The sequence below is a fragment of the Limulus polyphemus genome, unplaced genomic scaffold (genome assembly GCF_000517525.1).
Source record: "Limulus polyphemus unplaced genomic scaffold, Limulus_polyphemus-2.1.2 Scaffold24, whole genome shotgun sequence".
Classification (NCBI taxonomy): Eukaryota; Metazoa; Arthropoda; class Merostomata; order Xiphosura; family Limulidae; genus Limulus; species Limulus polyphemus.
In genome coordinates, this window is record NW_013665634.1 from 556,939 (window position 1) to 573,800 (window position 16,862).

The following is a 16,862-nucleotide window of genomic DNA, read 5'->3' on the forward strand; positions in this document are numbered from 1 at the left end:
TGACCCCCTGCAGTGTCGTAAAGTCAAGTAAGTAAGTTTCTGATGTAAATCAGTTCCCAAAAGTTTTATATCCAAGGAGAACCCCATAGCTTTGTTTGTCTTCAATACAACCATATTTTCCTCCGTTTTCCCATCTGTTCTCGCCAACATAAGCTAAAAGAACCGAATTTTTCAGTTAAGAGACGTTCCTGAAATACAAGTTTAGAAATAAAATTGTATTTTTGTGAGCCTTTCTGTTACTTGATTTGAAATAAGATCAGGTAAGAGTTACATATATATACAAATAAATGGCGTTCTCTCCTTAACCTTCAGGTGGTTAATTGTAGTTAATAATTCCGACCATTCAAAATAAATTGACCGTAATGGTAAAGCTGCGTTTTCTTTCAGTAATTTTAAAAGTGTATTTTTGAATCCTAGTATATTTTTCTTTTGTTTTCTGGTACTCTCAACTAAGTTTCATAAACTTAATGCTTGATTCATATAAAATATACGTACAATACTTTCTAATCAAAATTTTAGTTTTTGCTCTTTGTATTTTTATGTTTATAAATATTTTTCTTAGTAATAATCACATATTTTAAAGTAAAATCACAGTTACTGTACATGACAGTTTCTACAAAGGAAATGTCCTTCTAGAAATTTCCATTTGATTGTACTAATAGTGGGGCAAAGTTTTAAGAAAATATAATGTGTAAAATAAAGCAGAAGCGTTTTTAAGACTAATAATTAACTTGCTAGCTTTCACACATCTATTTTACGTTTTGTGTTGTTCTCTTTCGTTAATAAACTAACCTATAATAATTACAATCGTTAGATGTTTTCCTAACAAAATAAAAACTTTCAGTTACCTTTCGCTTGTTATACTTTTGCTTTACAGATGCTAAGTAAAACAAGAAAACAATTAAAAGTGTTTGACTCCTTTACTAATTCTTCGTCGGCTGAGCACAGCTCAGAGGTTCAGTTTGCTGGAATGTGAATTTGAGGTTCCGTTACAATAAAAAATAATAATAAATCGCGCTTCGCACCCTGGGCCGTTGGTGCATTATAAGAGTGACAGTCAAATCCTACCATTTAGTATGGAAAAAGTATCCTACAATTACCGGTTGACTAGTGAAAATGCTGCACCATTTATGGATAACTCTCTCAGTGCCATGTTTATTTTAATACGTGAAATTTTTAATAAACGAAAAGAAAGACACATGTTTTAATATCTAAAATCTAAAACTGGTAATAATTTTGAGATTAAAGCGTCGATCAGTTGAATGTCTACTAATTCATTTACACAATATTTATTTGATTAATCATAGTTATATCAAACATAGCTAGTGCTCTGAGGTCTAAAATTAATAAATAAATAAAGGAATAATTAATTAATTAATCTTTTATTATTTTGTTTTTTAGACCTCAGAGCACGAGCTATGCTTCGAACTTTAGAAACGTGTCATTGTTGCTTGGCAACAATGCAAGATACCTAAATTACCTGTTAATATTTTTTTCAAATACGTTACAACATAATTCAAACTTACTTTGATTCTTATTCCTAGTTGGATACTTATTTTCATTTATAATGATATATCTATATATTATACTATTGTAAAAAACATTATTTTGCCAGAGTTTCACGTGTATGCTACATTACATCTGTTGCATGATGTTACTTTCGAACGTTCTATGTTTGATAATCCTTGTGATATCAAACATGTGAGGCCCATCATAGCCAGGTGGTTAGGGCGCAATCTGCGGGTCGCGGGTTCGAATCCCCAAGAGTTGGCGGTGGGTGGTGATGACTAGCTGTCTTCCTTCTAGTCTTACACTGCTAAATTAGGGACGGGAAGCGCAGATAGCCCTCGTGTAGCTTTGCGCGAAATTCATAACAAACAATTAAACATGTGATAGTCTAACCCTAAAAACGATAAAAACCTTAATTTCACTACCAATGGATAGTGTCTGCAAACACGGGGAAGCTATGTGAAGGCAAGGATCATTATCATGACGAAACTGCTAATGTTTTGTTGTTATTTTTCGGTATTGTTTATATGAAGGCAAGGATCATTATCATGACGAAACTGCTAATTTTTTTTTTTCGGTGCTGTTTACATCAAAGCAAGGGATTATTATCGTGATGAAACTGCTAATATTTTGTTGTTTTTCGACGCTACTTACATAAAGGCAAGGATCATTATTATGACGAAACTGCTAATGTTGTATTCCTTTTCGGTGCAGTGTACATGAAGGCAAGGATCATTATCGTGACGGAACCTTTAATTTTTGTTGTTTTTTTGACGCTACTTACATGAAGGCAAGGAATGATTATTATGAAGAAACTGCTGATATTTTGCTGTTTTTTTTATCCTGCGTACATGAAGGCAAGGAATCATTATTATGACGAAACTGCTAAAGTTTTGCAGTTTTTTCGGTGCTGTTTATGTTCTACCGCAAGTATTTAGAAATTTACATCCTGTTAAATTATTTAACAATGGTGTCGAAGAGGACGTGGGTGAAATATCGAGGAAAACTTTTGTTCCACTTATCTGTCTAGTAATTTTTTCAGGTATTGTACAACACAGATGAAGGAATACAAAATTAAATTAATTCACTCTGTCACAAAATGTGTTAACCTAAAAACCGAACTGACGGTGCAGACAAACCCAACTTATCACTCTCCTATATTAGATGTCGAATAATAAAGGCAAAGCAGTTAATAACATTTTATAAATATTATTAAATGGGTATATGTGGGTTGTAACAATGCAACTTGCAAATTTTTTGTGATGTTGGCACTTTGCATTGTTTCATAGAGTTAATTAAAGGTTTTTGTTTGTGATTTTGGCACTTTGCATTGTTTCCTAGAGTAAAATAAGGGTTTTTGTTTTGCGATTTTGGCACTTTGCATTGTTTCACAGAGCTAAATAAGGGTTTTTGTTTTGTGATTTTTGGACTTTGCTTTGCTTCATAGAGTTAAATAAAGGTTTTTGTTTTTGTGATTTTTGTATTTTGCATTGTTTCATAGAGTTAAATAAGGTTTTTGTTTTGTTCTTTTGGCACTTTGCATTGTGTCGTAGAGTTAAATAAGGTTTTTGTTTTGTTATTTTGGCAATTTGCATTGTTTCGTAGAGTTAAATAAGGGGTTTTGTTATGTGATTTTTACACTTTGCGTTGTTTCCTAGAGTTAAATAAGGGTTTTTGTTTGTGATTTTGGCACTTTGTATTGTTTCGTAGAGTTGAATAAAGTTTTTGTTTTGTGATTTTTGCACTTTGCATTGCTTCATAGAGTTAAATAAGGGTTTTTGTTTTGTGATTTTGGCACTTTGTATTGTTTTATAGAGTTAAATAAGGGTTTTTGGTTTGTGATTTTGGCACTTTGTATTGTTTCGTAGAGTTAAATAAGGAATTTTGTTTTGTGATTTTTGCACTTTGCATTGTTTCATAGAGATAAATAAGGGTTTTTGGTTTGTGATTTTGGCACTCTGCATTGTTTCATAGAGTTAAATAAGCCTTTTTGTTTTGAAAATATCCAATTTTTCAAGCTCACGGCAGGTACAAGCAATTAATGTTTCTAAAGATGTTATAGAAAAAATTATATCGATCATTTATGCTAATGGCGTTTTCGTCTAACATTGATAAAAATATATCTATCTATCTGTCACAGTTATAAGTTAACTAGCTAGTTCGACAGTCAGATTAACTGCTTTCATCAATTTTCTACTAACGCGACATTATATAGCTACGAAGCACTTAGGTAAAATTGTGTAGATTGGATAGCAGACTAACCGATGTTACGTTGCTAGTCATTAATTACTAATTTGTTCTTACTCTACGTTTTCACTAACAATATGTTGCGGAGTTCAGGGGGAAGTGGAATGTTCGCAATAAGGGTGTATATACTAGTGAATGTATAAGCACAATAACACACCAGACGTTAAATAAAATTAGTTAGATTATCCTTTCCAAGATTCCTTGTCCGAAGTTTTCAATTATAAGTAATATTTCACATTCATTAGAATATTTGTCATTGTTACCTAGAATCAAGGTAAAACAACAACAACATTGTTTATAAATGGCACATAGAGACAGAACGAAATAAGGATTCTTAAGTTAATATTTTAAATGTATATATATATTGAAATATTGTTAAATCTATACGATATCAAATTAGATGTATTCGTATGCGCTGAAACTTTTATTGAATATTACGTAGTTGAATCAGGTTCTTGGTTCGTGAAATACGTTGCCATTATCCAGTCTTGATCTTACTCACGAACAAAGCGTATAGACAGTTTTCAAGTGTTCAGTCTGTAAAACTTGAGCCATAACCAATGAAACTAATTCTATCTCATAAACAAACTATAACTTATAATTTTTGGAACAATTATTATAAGTTTTTCTATGACTACATTGAATGTTTTAAAGTTTTCCTTTTTTCAAGACGTTTTGTTTATCTTCAAGTTGGAAGGTTATCCTTGTATTCAAAATCTTCCTGCAATAGTTACTCTACATAAAATATAACAGCATAAAAAAAAGTAAAACAGTCCTTTTCTTGTATTAAGACAGTTCTTGTAGTGAATATTACAGAAAAGATGTTTAATGATTCAAAAAGATGTTTTTTATGTTTACCACAAGAATATTTTAGTATGCAGTGAAGATTATCAAATTTATAGGATTTCTGAATTATTTACAATATAGTTATTAGTACAGCATACAGAGTAGCTAACTAAAAGTGTTTATCACGAGTGCTGTCTTAGTATAATGTGATAAATACGCCATGAAAAACTTTCTGTACCATTTTAGTAGAGTATAAATAAGTTTTACTTAATGTAGTTGTCTGAACAATAATTACATTTACATTATCAAAGTACGTGTTTGACAGATATCTTAGGTAATGATTTATGTTACCCTTTGGATTCTTGTCGATTCAGTTTTAGATTTGATTTGTTTTGGATATATTATTAAAGCAACAAATGAAATTCTACATCTGGATATGTAATGCTACCTTTCTCTATTCATTGGTTCGTAAACGAGTTACTCTCTGTTTAGGCCTATAGGTCGGTCAATCCGCCGCTGTACTCTTAATGAGACAGAGTTGTCAGCGTAATATCCTTGCTCTTTGATTGGTTGGGCTGTAAGAAGAATGAATATTTATTAGCCAATTAATTTGTTGCTTAGCTCATTTATTTCTTTTGTTTAATTATTAAGTGGGGTAGTTTGTAAGAAGTTTAATTATTAGTTGTGTCTTAATAAGTTGTCTGAAAAATGACTTTGTATAGCATACAAGCTAAATGAAAAATAACAGTTAATTTGTCAACAGTTCACAAACAAAATTACTTTGACGTAATGACACGTCTACTTAAGTTCTGATAAAAATAAATAAAAGGTAGAAATAATCATTTTAGAAAGAATTTTTTTCAGTTCCAAATCCAAATTTGCTGGAAATACCTCAGATTACAAAATAAACATTTTAAAGCATTAAGTAGGATTCAATTATCTTATAGTGTGTGCTTAGTGTTTGTGTTTTCTTTAGCTCCAGTTATTCATTTCTTCTAGGAAATCAGCGAAAAAGAAGAAGTACCTAAATATTCATTCACAGTATTAAGACGGTAAAACTGAAGTGGCTGCCAGATCTTATTGATTATCTATTGAAACTAAATTTTTGGACGATTCTTCGAAGTTCCTCTATCAAATGCAATTGAAATTGGTTCATCCAGTTGCTCACAAAACCTTATGATACCAGACAGACAAGTCTGCTTTATACATATATAAATATAGACGAAGTTATATATATATATATAGTGAAGACAAAGTTATCTATATATATGTGTATGTGTGTATATATATATAGTGAGTTCCATTTGTTCATTTAATCATTAGGTAAGAAACATGGTTGTTAATCTTGTGTGGGCATTATATATATATGTGTGTGTGTACATATGTATAGTGAGTTCCTTTTGTTCGTTTAATCATTAGGTAAGAAACGTGGTTGTTAATCTTGTGTGGGTATTACATATATATATATATATAGTGAGTTCCTTTTGTTCGTTTAATCATTAGGTAAGAAACATGGTTGTTAATCTTGTGTGGGCATTATATATATGTGTGTGTGTGTACATATGTATAGTGAGTTCCTTTTGTTCGTTTGGTCATTAGGTAAGAAACGTGGTTGTTAATCTTGTGTGGGTAAGTGGATATAAAATTGAGTTTGTATACTGAAATAACGTTAAAGTTGTGGTACCAACTCAACAGTTATTCTATTATAATTTCTATTTATGCTTTTACTCAGTTTTCATAAGTAGGGTGAATACTGATTACACAAACTCAGTCGCTTTGTTAAATAACAGCTGAGTCATTTCTTTATAGTTTCGTAAAAATCATTTATAGCTGAATCCATTTACTTAATGATGTATTTGCAATACTTTGTAGAATAAAGTTTATCAGAATTACTATTCTTAGTTTAAAATCCATAAATTAAACACTTTAATAGAAAAACCATGTTTGTTTATTTGAATACTTTTTTGGACTACGTGCAACCCAGTTTTCTTAAACTTGAAGTCTTAGGTTCATCGAACAATATTGAGTTGACATACTTCTATTCCTTGTTCATTGTTACATCATTACTCAGTTACCTGACTAGGCTCATGAACTGTAGCTTATTGAATTGAGTGTATCCGTAAACTGTAGCTTATTGCATATTTGTAATTATGAGCTGTAGGTTATTGTAATGATTGTACTCATGAACTGTAGCTTATTACAGTAATTATAGTCATTAACTGTACCTTTTTACATTGGTTGAAGTCATGAACTGTAGCTTATTGCATTGATTGAAGCCACGAACTGTAGCTTATTTCAGAGATTGAAGTCACGAACTTTAGCTTATTGCATTGATTGAAGTCATGAACTGTACCTTATTACATCGAATGTTGGTTGTGATCCTTTATATTTAGCAGAATATCACAAACGCAATTTTTAAAGGAACGTTGAGCATATTTTACTAAAATATTTCAGTGTTTACCATACGTTGTCTATGCACAATATAACGCCTATCTTACTGAAGCACTTCATAAGTTCTTCCCACAAAAGTTATCTAAACACAACGAAATAAGCCCCTTGTTAGTGTTTACTAGCCGTTGTCTAAGTACAACGTAAAGAATGTATTACATCAAATGCGGTGTTTAATACTAGCAACTGTCTTAACCCAGTCTAAACACAAACTTACTGAAATTCCTCTTTTACTCACAAAAACATAGAGATTGTTTGACTAAAAACTGCTCTACAGTGTTTATTGAAAATTATTTTTCTTTGCAGCGTATATATATCTTATCATTGACATTTCTAAAACTACTTATCACAACAGGTTGCTGAAATACAGTGGAAGAAAGCTACCTTCTAAAACGACTTTTTAAATTGGTTTCTAAATAGTATTTTATGGTATCACCTTGTGTTAACGATTCTTTTTTCACGACGTAACCTTTCAATGTTTCTGCATAGCGTGATATGTCTTACATGTCTTTATGATTTTAGATTAAGATCCATTTATGTTTCCGCATAGCGTTATATGTCTTACATGTCTTTATAATTTTAGATTAAGATCCATTTATGTTTCCGCATAGCGTGATATGTCTTACATGTCTTTATAATTTTAGATTAAGATCCATTTATGTTTCCGCATAGCGTGATATGTCTTACATGTCTTTATAATTTTAGATTAAGATCCATTTATGTTTCCGCATAGCGTGATATGTCTTACATATCTTTATAATTTTAGATTAAGATCCATTTACGTCGATTAGTCACACACGTGCTGTTCTAATTTTCACTATACTTTTATAGTAATGATGTTTCCGTTTGAAGCTTCTTCAGTAGATGAGCACAATAATACTTGGTCATGATGTTGTTTCTGATAATTAAAGTTATACGACTACAGACTCAGCTTCTAAACGTGTCACCTACACACCAATAAAAGGCCATCAATTCAGGCGAGTGTAGTACTACCATCCCGACCACTGCAGCTGCCGTTGACATAACAGCCTGATGAATGGAACGATGGCGCGTGCGGAAGGCGCTTTTAGGCTTGTGCTCGTAAGTCTCGCGCACTCGGTGCATGGTGCAAGCCTGGGCGAAACAGATTTCATAAGCACGTGCACAGTATTGAAGAGATTGTGATAGGAAACCAGATTCATAAAGCTCGACAATATGGTGTTGAAAGATAGGCTATAGCTGATGTAATTTTGTTGTAAACATCAATTACAGCGTTCTAATAACTTCCTAAATAAGCTTTGTGCGTACTGTAACTTGTTCTAGAAATTACATGAATAACATATTTCTCATTGGCTCAAATCTCAATGGAAATATGAGAAGATGCAAATAGTTTGTTACCCATACATAAAGAATAACTTATATTGTAATAGGAAACGTATGCATTTTATCTTTCTTTTATTATTTTAAATAAATAAGTTTTGTTGTTGTTGTTGTTGGCGTATGGTTTAATAAAACTTCGTAATAATAATCTATCATACTTCATTCAGTGCTTGGTGAATTACAGGAATGATTATTTCGAGTTTTCTTTTTTTTTAGTAACGGAATAAAGCTTCTAGTCAATTGCTAATGAATTTGAGAAGTACAGAGCACCAAGATCTGAAGATCAGTTTCTATGTGCAAAAAAAACAAACAAAAAAACTCTGGTTGGACGTGGCCTGATGGTTAAAGTGCTCTGACTTTGAATCCCATGATTCATAGCTCGCATTCCGTTGCTGCAAAAAGGCGTCTTTCACTTTGCTGTGGAAGGTGCGCTGTAAGTCAAATATCCCACTATTTGGTCAGACAGTAGTAGCAAAATTGTTGTCAGAATTAGGGACGACTATGTAAATATAGCCTTTGTGTAGCTTTGTGCGAAAATTCTAAAAAAAAAATCAAAAACGAGCAACGAACATATTGCGTATAAAATAATTATTACTTAAAAAAAAGAAAATCCGGTCCATTATTAAGTAGATTGTTAACATTCTTTCTTTCATTGTGAGTTAGTATAATTTTTTACATTTATAGAAATGGTTGAATATGCCTAAAATTTTCTTTTTGCTGAATTTCATAATAAAATTATGATGTTATATTTAGTAGAGCGGTGATAGAAGATGATAAAAACCCTATAACTCCGAGCGCTTTCGAAAAGTGGACCTTTATTCTTCAGGGGCAAACTGGGAATTTGCATTTTGTATCACCACTTCTTGAACCTACGTGTTTTTCTGACATCATGAGTTTAGTAAAGTGGTAATATTTTACTGATTTGTCACACTTTTGAATGCGTGGGGATCCACTCTGAAATATATCTATACAGAGAGGATTAATTAATGGGGACAAATAAGATCTGTTGTGACCATGGCGCAAGATTAGGGACTATAAATTCATTTGGTTTGTAGCAGTTCCTGTCCATTCCATAATGATATACTGATACGGATAGACTTTATGACTGGGCGATATATATGAAAACCTTTCCAAAGAGAAACATTCATAAAACGATAAAAGAAGCATTTAAAGTTATTCTTAGAAATGTGCTAAAAACTTGCAAAGTAACTTGTTTGGGAGAGCAACTGACACCGAAACCACATTCTAAAACAATTTGGAGCAAGGATTTCATCAGAATAATTAAGGTTCTTAAAAATAATTTCTTACCCAATAAATCACTGTAGTGAACCTTAAGGTATCTCTTTGCACCATGAACAAGGACTTCAAGTTGATAATCTTGGGTTTCTTACCCAATAAATCATTGTAGTGAACCTTGCGAGCCAGTGGACATCCTCTAAAGCATCAACATTATTACCTGTAGTGAAAATGCCTAAAGCACACAAAGGATCCTATTGTCCCTTTTTTTTTGACAGTCCGTCTCATACATGATGACCAAGTACTATTCTTGCTACCAGCATTCAATCTATTGTAATGCTAACTATATTTTCAGTATTCTAGGTAAGACTGCTCGGTGACTGTTTTATGAGATCGTATCGCTAATGAGAAATTAAAGTTGCTCCAATAAGTCAGACCCTAGCCCCCAAAACAAAAGCTATAAAAATTCAGTAGTTTAAAAAGTTCTCACTTTTGGTTTACTTCCAGGCTATTGCTACAGTTTTCTACCAGCGACCTCAGCTCTATTTACACGTAGCCATAATATGGTCAAATCAGTGCTAGCTATACGGTTGGTTTCAGTCACTGTTTCTTCAAGCACCACGAATAGAACCATTCCTGGTGATAGCTTCATAGTTAACGGTCTACAATTACCCACTGGCATTGCAATACATCTTGCTTGAAGTGCGAAGAAATGTGGCTTGGTTCTTCGATCCAAAACAGTGTGCTTATTTCGTGGCCTTCATTACTCCATTTTCACACTTGAGGCTGCTTTGATAGATTTCCATAAAAATAGAACTTGTTCACTTAAAAACGTACTCATACAGTCTACCGTTCAGGACCTACTAGGATGGCAATTCATTATTTTTTCTATAGAGCTACTAATCACCTGTTCCACAGGTCGTAATTCTAGGTAACCTAGGCCTATCTAAGATCCCTAAGCAAGGTAAGATCTTCTATTACTATATTTATTCTTCTTGTTTGTTTGTTTTGTAATTGAACACAAAGCTACACAATGAGCTATAATTTCTTTGCCAATCGCGGCTATTGAAACCTGAATTTTAACTTTGTAAGCTGTGAGACTTAACACTGAACCTCCGGGGAGCTGTTATTCATGAAGCAACATTAATAGAAAGATGGAGAAGCTTCTCTGCTAACTTTTAGCTTCCCTTCCTTGGTTAAAATAAAATCAGTATTTGCTAGCTGGAATGTTTGCCTTGCTGAAAGTATCTGATGTATTTTGAGGTCGGACAAAGTTCTGGTAGAACCAGTAGAAACCAAGTGTATACCAATCATTCAACCTCATGTTTGTGTACAACAGTAGGCACGTACCAAAACATACTCACTGCTTCTGACACAAGCAGATCATTCTACAATTCAAGAACAACAACCAGTTTTATCCTGGGGAATATTAGATCAATGGAATTGGTTCTGCAGCTCTCATTACTCATTTCCAATCTTCCAGCGGCTATCAAACAATAAGGCAAAATGGAATCTTTCGGTTTTCGTTCAGGACGTGAATGACATATGAGCTGTCATGTTACTGTTTGTTTGTAATTAAGCACAAAGCTACACAATGGGCTATCTGTGCTCGGCCCACCACGGGTATCGAAACCCGGATTGTAAGTCCGCAGATATACCGCTGTGCCACTGGGGGGTCATGTTACTGATGCCAAGGGTATTCACAGCAAAAGCTGTGATTCATATCGAAGCACTGGGTGTGATATCTCTCTAGCTGCATACATGGTTCAATATGGATGATAGGCTCTGTATATCTATGTTGTGGATGATATATACTGTTATGGACTTATGTGTAAGGAGCATCGGTTGAATTTAAAAGAGGTGAGTAAGCAGCTGGCCTTTGGTTAGGCTCTAAGAAATTAGGAGATTGCAGTACTTTAAGTCATTAGTAAATGACTGGAGTGAGCAGATTAGCAGCCTTCTATGGTCATGAAACATTGTAATTCGATTTACGGGAAACAGGTGCAAAGTTGAAAAGAAAAAGGCCGGTTCGGTGTAGGTATGAAAATGGAATATAAAAGACAAGAATTCAACGAAAAGAGAGCGAAGACCGGGAGATGTGAAAGAGAATAAATAAACCGAGAGAGGCGAAGAAAGACAGTAATATGCTGCCAGTAAGAAAATAACATTTTTCTAAATCTATATGTTATTGATTACTCGTAATAAAAGAGTAATTTGTTATGTTTACATTTGTCTTTCTGATAGGAATAAGTACACAAACTAAATAAATTTATTGAAAAACTCAGTATAACAAACTGAGTATGTGTTTCGGGTATCAAGATCAGTTCCCAATAAGACACTAAAATAGCAAACTGCGGATGCGTTTAGGATGTCAAGATCAGTTCCCAATACGACATTAAAGTAGCAAACTAGAGAAGTGTTTCCGATGTCAAGATCAGTTTCCAATATGACACTAAAATAGCAAACTGAGGATGTGTTTAGGATATCAATATCAGTTCTCAATACGACATTAAAGTAGCAAACTGGAGAAGTATTTCGGATGTCAAGATCAGTTTCCAATATGACACTAAAATAGCAAACTGAGGATGTGTTTCGGATGTCAAGATCAGTTCCCAATATGGCACTAAAGTAGCAAGTTGAAGACGTGTTTCGGATGTCAAGACCAGCTCCCAATACTAGAAGACGACTGTTCTGATGCAAACTCCTTAAAATTAAAAGACTAGTTCAAGGAAGCTTCATCAATCATTGATGAAGTAAGTATTTTGTCAAAGGGTGGAAGTTTAGACTGAAGCGATTCTATGTTTTCCTTACTTGTTTTCATCAGTGAACTATTGTAAACATAAAGTTCGCACTGGTCTATCTATGCGGGTATCGAAACTCCATTTTTAGCGTTATAAGCCCTCGGACTTGCCGCTGAGCCACAAGAGAATTTGTATTAGTGACAAAATATATGTAATCAATTAATTGGGTAATAAATTTTAAAGAAATATTTAAGTCTTTCACAGCAAATAGGTGTTTGGTAGATTTTACCAGTTAGTAACCAAATTGCTTTTCTTTTCCAGGGGAAAGAAATAAAAATAAAAGTTTTAAATTCAAATCTATTTATTTAAATTACATTAAGTTATTTAATTGCTAATTAAGTTTGAAAGTTATTCTAATTAATAGCCACCTGGCCCGGCACGGCCAGGTGGTTAAGGCACTCGACTCGCAATCTGAGGGTCGCGGGTTCGAATCCCTGTCACACCAAACATGCTTGCTCTTTCAGCTGTGGGGGCGTTATAATTTGACGGTCAATACCACTATTCGTTGGTAAAAGAGTAGCCCAAGAGTTGGCGGTGGGTGGTGACGAATAGCTGCCTTCCCTCTAGTCTTACACTGCTAAATTAGGAACGGCTAGCGCAGATATCCCTCGTGTAGGTTTGCGCGAAATTCAAAAACAAACAAATTAATAGCCACCTGTTGGTATTAAATATAATTTTCCTGGCAAAACATTGAAGAAGTGCTCATGTATAAAAAAAGAAAAGAAATGTAAGTCGATTTGAGTTAACTTTTACTCACCACAACCAAACTATACTTATATAGGATTTCAAGAATATGTAGCATTGGTGCTATTATTTTAATGATAACTAGATCTTTATTTGTTATTAGTGTAAAAAACAACAAGTGGTCTGGATATCAGATTTTCATGATGCTTCAAACAACTTCATCTCAAAAACAAACACACAAAAGATATTCGATATATAATACATGTAATTGGTAAAAGCTGCACGTACTCCTGTGAGTAAATAAGCAGGAATAAGTAAATGTAATTTTTAAATATATTCTGCACGTTTAACACCGAATTAACTTCAATCAGGCACGTCACGAAGGTAATGTAAGAGTAAAGGGTAGGAAACTTTAAACCTATTTCATGTAAATGAGAATACATTTTAATAAAACTTTCCAGGAGTTCAACGAAGGCTTATTAAATAACTGATTCCATTTGAAGGGTGTTTGCCTTCCTATAAGTTTTGCATATGAGATGTGCTGGAAGTACAGTATGTATATTACTACTTACTTTATAATCAGAAAATAAACTATATGTATGGGTGTTTGAATACACATGCCTCAATATTTAGAACCGTTACACAAAAATAGCATGGCCCATTACTCCATCTCTTTGGGCTCTTTTACCTTCATTTTCATTTCAACCTCCCTTACTGGTGTGCTCTATTAGAGACACCGGCGTCAGAAACGTCGGAGGTTCTTTCATTAAAAGAAAATCAATTTCATATACCGACTACTGCGGGGAAGAGTTTTACGAAGTTTAATATACAGTTGCATCGAAATAAGAAAGAAAAAATTCGAACCAATATCGGTTTCTATTTACATCTGGTCACAGATAAAATAACACCAATTTCTGCCTGCTCCTCGCGATAAATAATCACGTTTACTAACGGCTAGAAATTTAATTGTTGTCCTTTGTGAAATCCAAACATCGCAACATATTGCTCTTCAATGTATTGGCTTAGCTGTTGTGGGGGGAGGGGGGAGGTATAAGGTGTCCAAACGAATTTATTCCCAAAACGATATTATCAAAAGATGATTGGAATTGGATTCTACGGATTAAATGGATCTGAAAACCCATCTCATGAAAAAAGATTACATCTTATGAACTTGTTTGTGCAGAGAAAAAGTTGCAGCTACAATTAATTATAATATTCTTTTCTTTTTGAAATTCCTACCGATCAGACGTATCGCTGTTGGGGGGGGGGTGTATAAATTGTCCGAACGAATTTATTCCCAAAACGATAATATTATCAAAAGATGATTGGAATTGGATTCTACGAATTACATGGATCTGAAAACACATTTCATGAAAAAAGATTACATCTTATGAAGTTCAGAGAAAAAGTTACAGCCAAAAATAAAAGAATATTAGTGTTTTTAAGGAGAATCCTTTAAAACATAACATGGCCATAATGCATTGAAGACTTGTGTTTTAAACTTTGTTGTAGGTATAATAAACTACGCCACTTTGAATGCATAGTTATTTATCTAGCAGGACCCGCGTGCGATTAAAAACACGATTTTACATAAGTGTAGCTGGTATTCTTCCAGAGACTATTTAGTAGTCAAAGGGTTCTAATTGTTTATAGATTATCAATATATCGATGATTGACAGGCTCTAAACTATTCTAAAATTACCCTTTAAATACAGTGAAAGAACAAAATCGTAAAAACCTTATTTGTTTGTTTGTTTATAATTAAGCACAAAGCTACATAAAGGGTTATCTGTGCTCTGCCCACCACGGGTATCGAAACTCAGATTCTAGCGTTGTAAGTCCGCAGACATACCGCTATACCACTGGGGAGTAAAACCTTATTTAATGTTACTCGTATTAAAAATAAACCGACACGTTAGGTTGTTGTCTAAATACCAAATCCACAAGATGTGTTTCTGAGTAATTATACCATAGGTGATTCAGTTGTCAGTATTAAATCAGTCGATTAGTTAACTAACGTGTTTAAAAAACAACCAGAAATGGTTTTATAGGTTGTATTATACATTTTAAATAAATCATATTTTGATGATAGATTTGTTTTTTCAAATATATTTTATTGATGTTTTTGTTAAGCCGGTACAGTCTACGAACTTTTTTTTAACTTTTAGTATTTAGATGAAGTGATTAAATTTACAAAAATAAATGTAATAACTGATTCATGGACTGTTCGATATTTAAATCTAATACATTTAATAATTTTTCGGAATCAAACTTAACAAGCAATTGTTAACAAACTAAATTATTATTACTATTAAACAAGTACAGCAAAAATCGAACCCTAACTTTACATAACTTGTACTACTATACACTCCTCGGGGGGTCAGCTGTAAGTTTACGAACTTAAAACTTCAATATTCGTGGCTCGATTCCCCGCGGTGGACAAAGTGCAGATGGGTCATTGTGTAGCTTTGAGCTAAAAACAAGAATTATTTAAAATTTTGGTTTAAAGTCCTGGGTATGTAAGAGATCTGGTGAATTGAATTAAAAGAAATGTTGAAACAATGAAATTCTGTCTCGAATAAATGAGATAAAAGTTTTTCATTAAAGAAACGATACATTTTTATTCATTTGAAATGGTGAAATATTTATTTTAAGTTTTTTATTTTAAATAATACGTTTTAGTTGAAACGCCATAAAACTTTGCTGTGTAGATGAAAGACAGGCATTAATTTTTCCATCCATTAATCCAAAAATACTCGTCATTTCTCAAAATAAATGCCTTTTTTGAGATATTTACAATATTAAGTAACTCTGTTATGACTAAGATAAGATTTAATGCTTAATACACACCCACACACATATAGTATATAAATATCTGTTGTTTCCAAAAGTTAATTTAACCTTGCTAAGAAAGGGCTATGTTCATCACAGGCACATCTTTGAACAAACTGCATCTATTCTGATTTATTTAATGGCATATCCTAGAAGTTTACTATTATTGGTAAAAAAAAAAAGAAACAAATATTTGGTCTCAAGTTAATTAACTTTATCGTTTCAAATAAAATTTATGTAAATCACAGGGAACATCTTTTCATAAAGTTTGTTTCTTGATTCTCGCGCAATACTACGTGAAAGCTATCTGCGTTAGCGGTCCTTAATTCAGAAATGTTAGACTAGAAGGAAGGCAGCTAGTCAATAACACTCGCCGCCAATTCTGGGATTACTATTTTACCAACGAAATGTGGGCTTGACCATCATATTATACTGCCCCACGGCTGAAAGGGGGAGCATGTTCGGTGACGGGGTTAGATCCCGCAATCCGCAGGTTTCGAGTCGAGCGCTATAACCACTAGATCATGACAGACGATTAAGTATGCCTGATATTCAATAATTTTGATTATATTAAGTAAGCCTGACAGTTAATAATTTTGATAATATTAAGCATGCCTGATATTCAATAATTTTGACGATATTAAGTAAGCCTGACAGTCAATAATTTTGAGGAAATTAACTCTAATAATAAAATATGTTCATTATACATAGTTTATCATCCTTTTCAGCGTAGAAAGTGCTGCTATAGATTGCTACTGAAAGAATTTTGATTCAAAGAAGTTACGGAACCGATAATGGAAGTAAAAGATTTATGAAGAAATAGCGGAATTAAAAACAAAATTATAAAATCGCTATACGATATAATATAAGAACCAACAACCATTACTGAATGGGAAAGTATCAGGATTAAATATAAATAAAGAGTACACATTTTTCAAAGCCTCCCAGTGGCACAGCGGT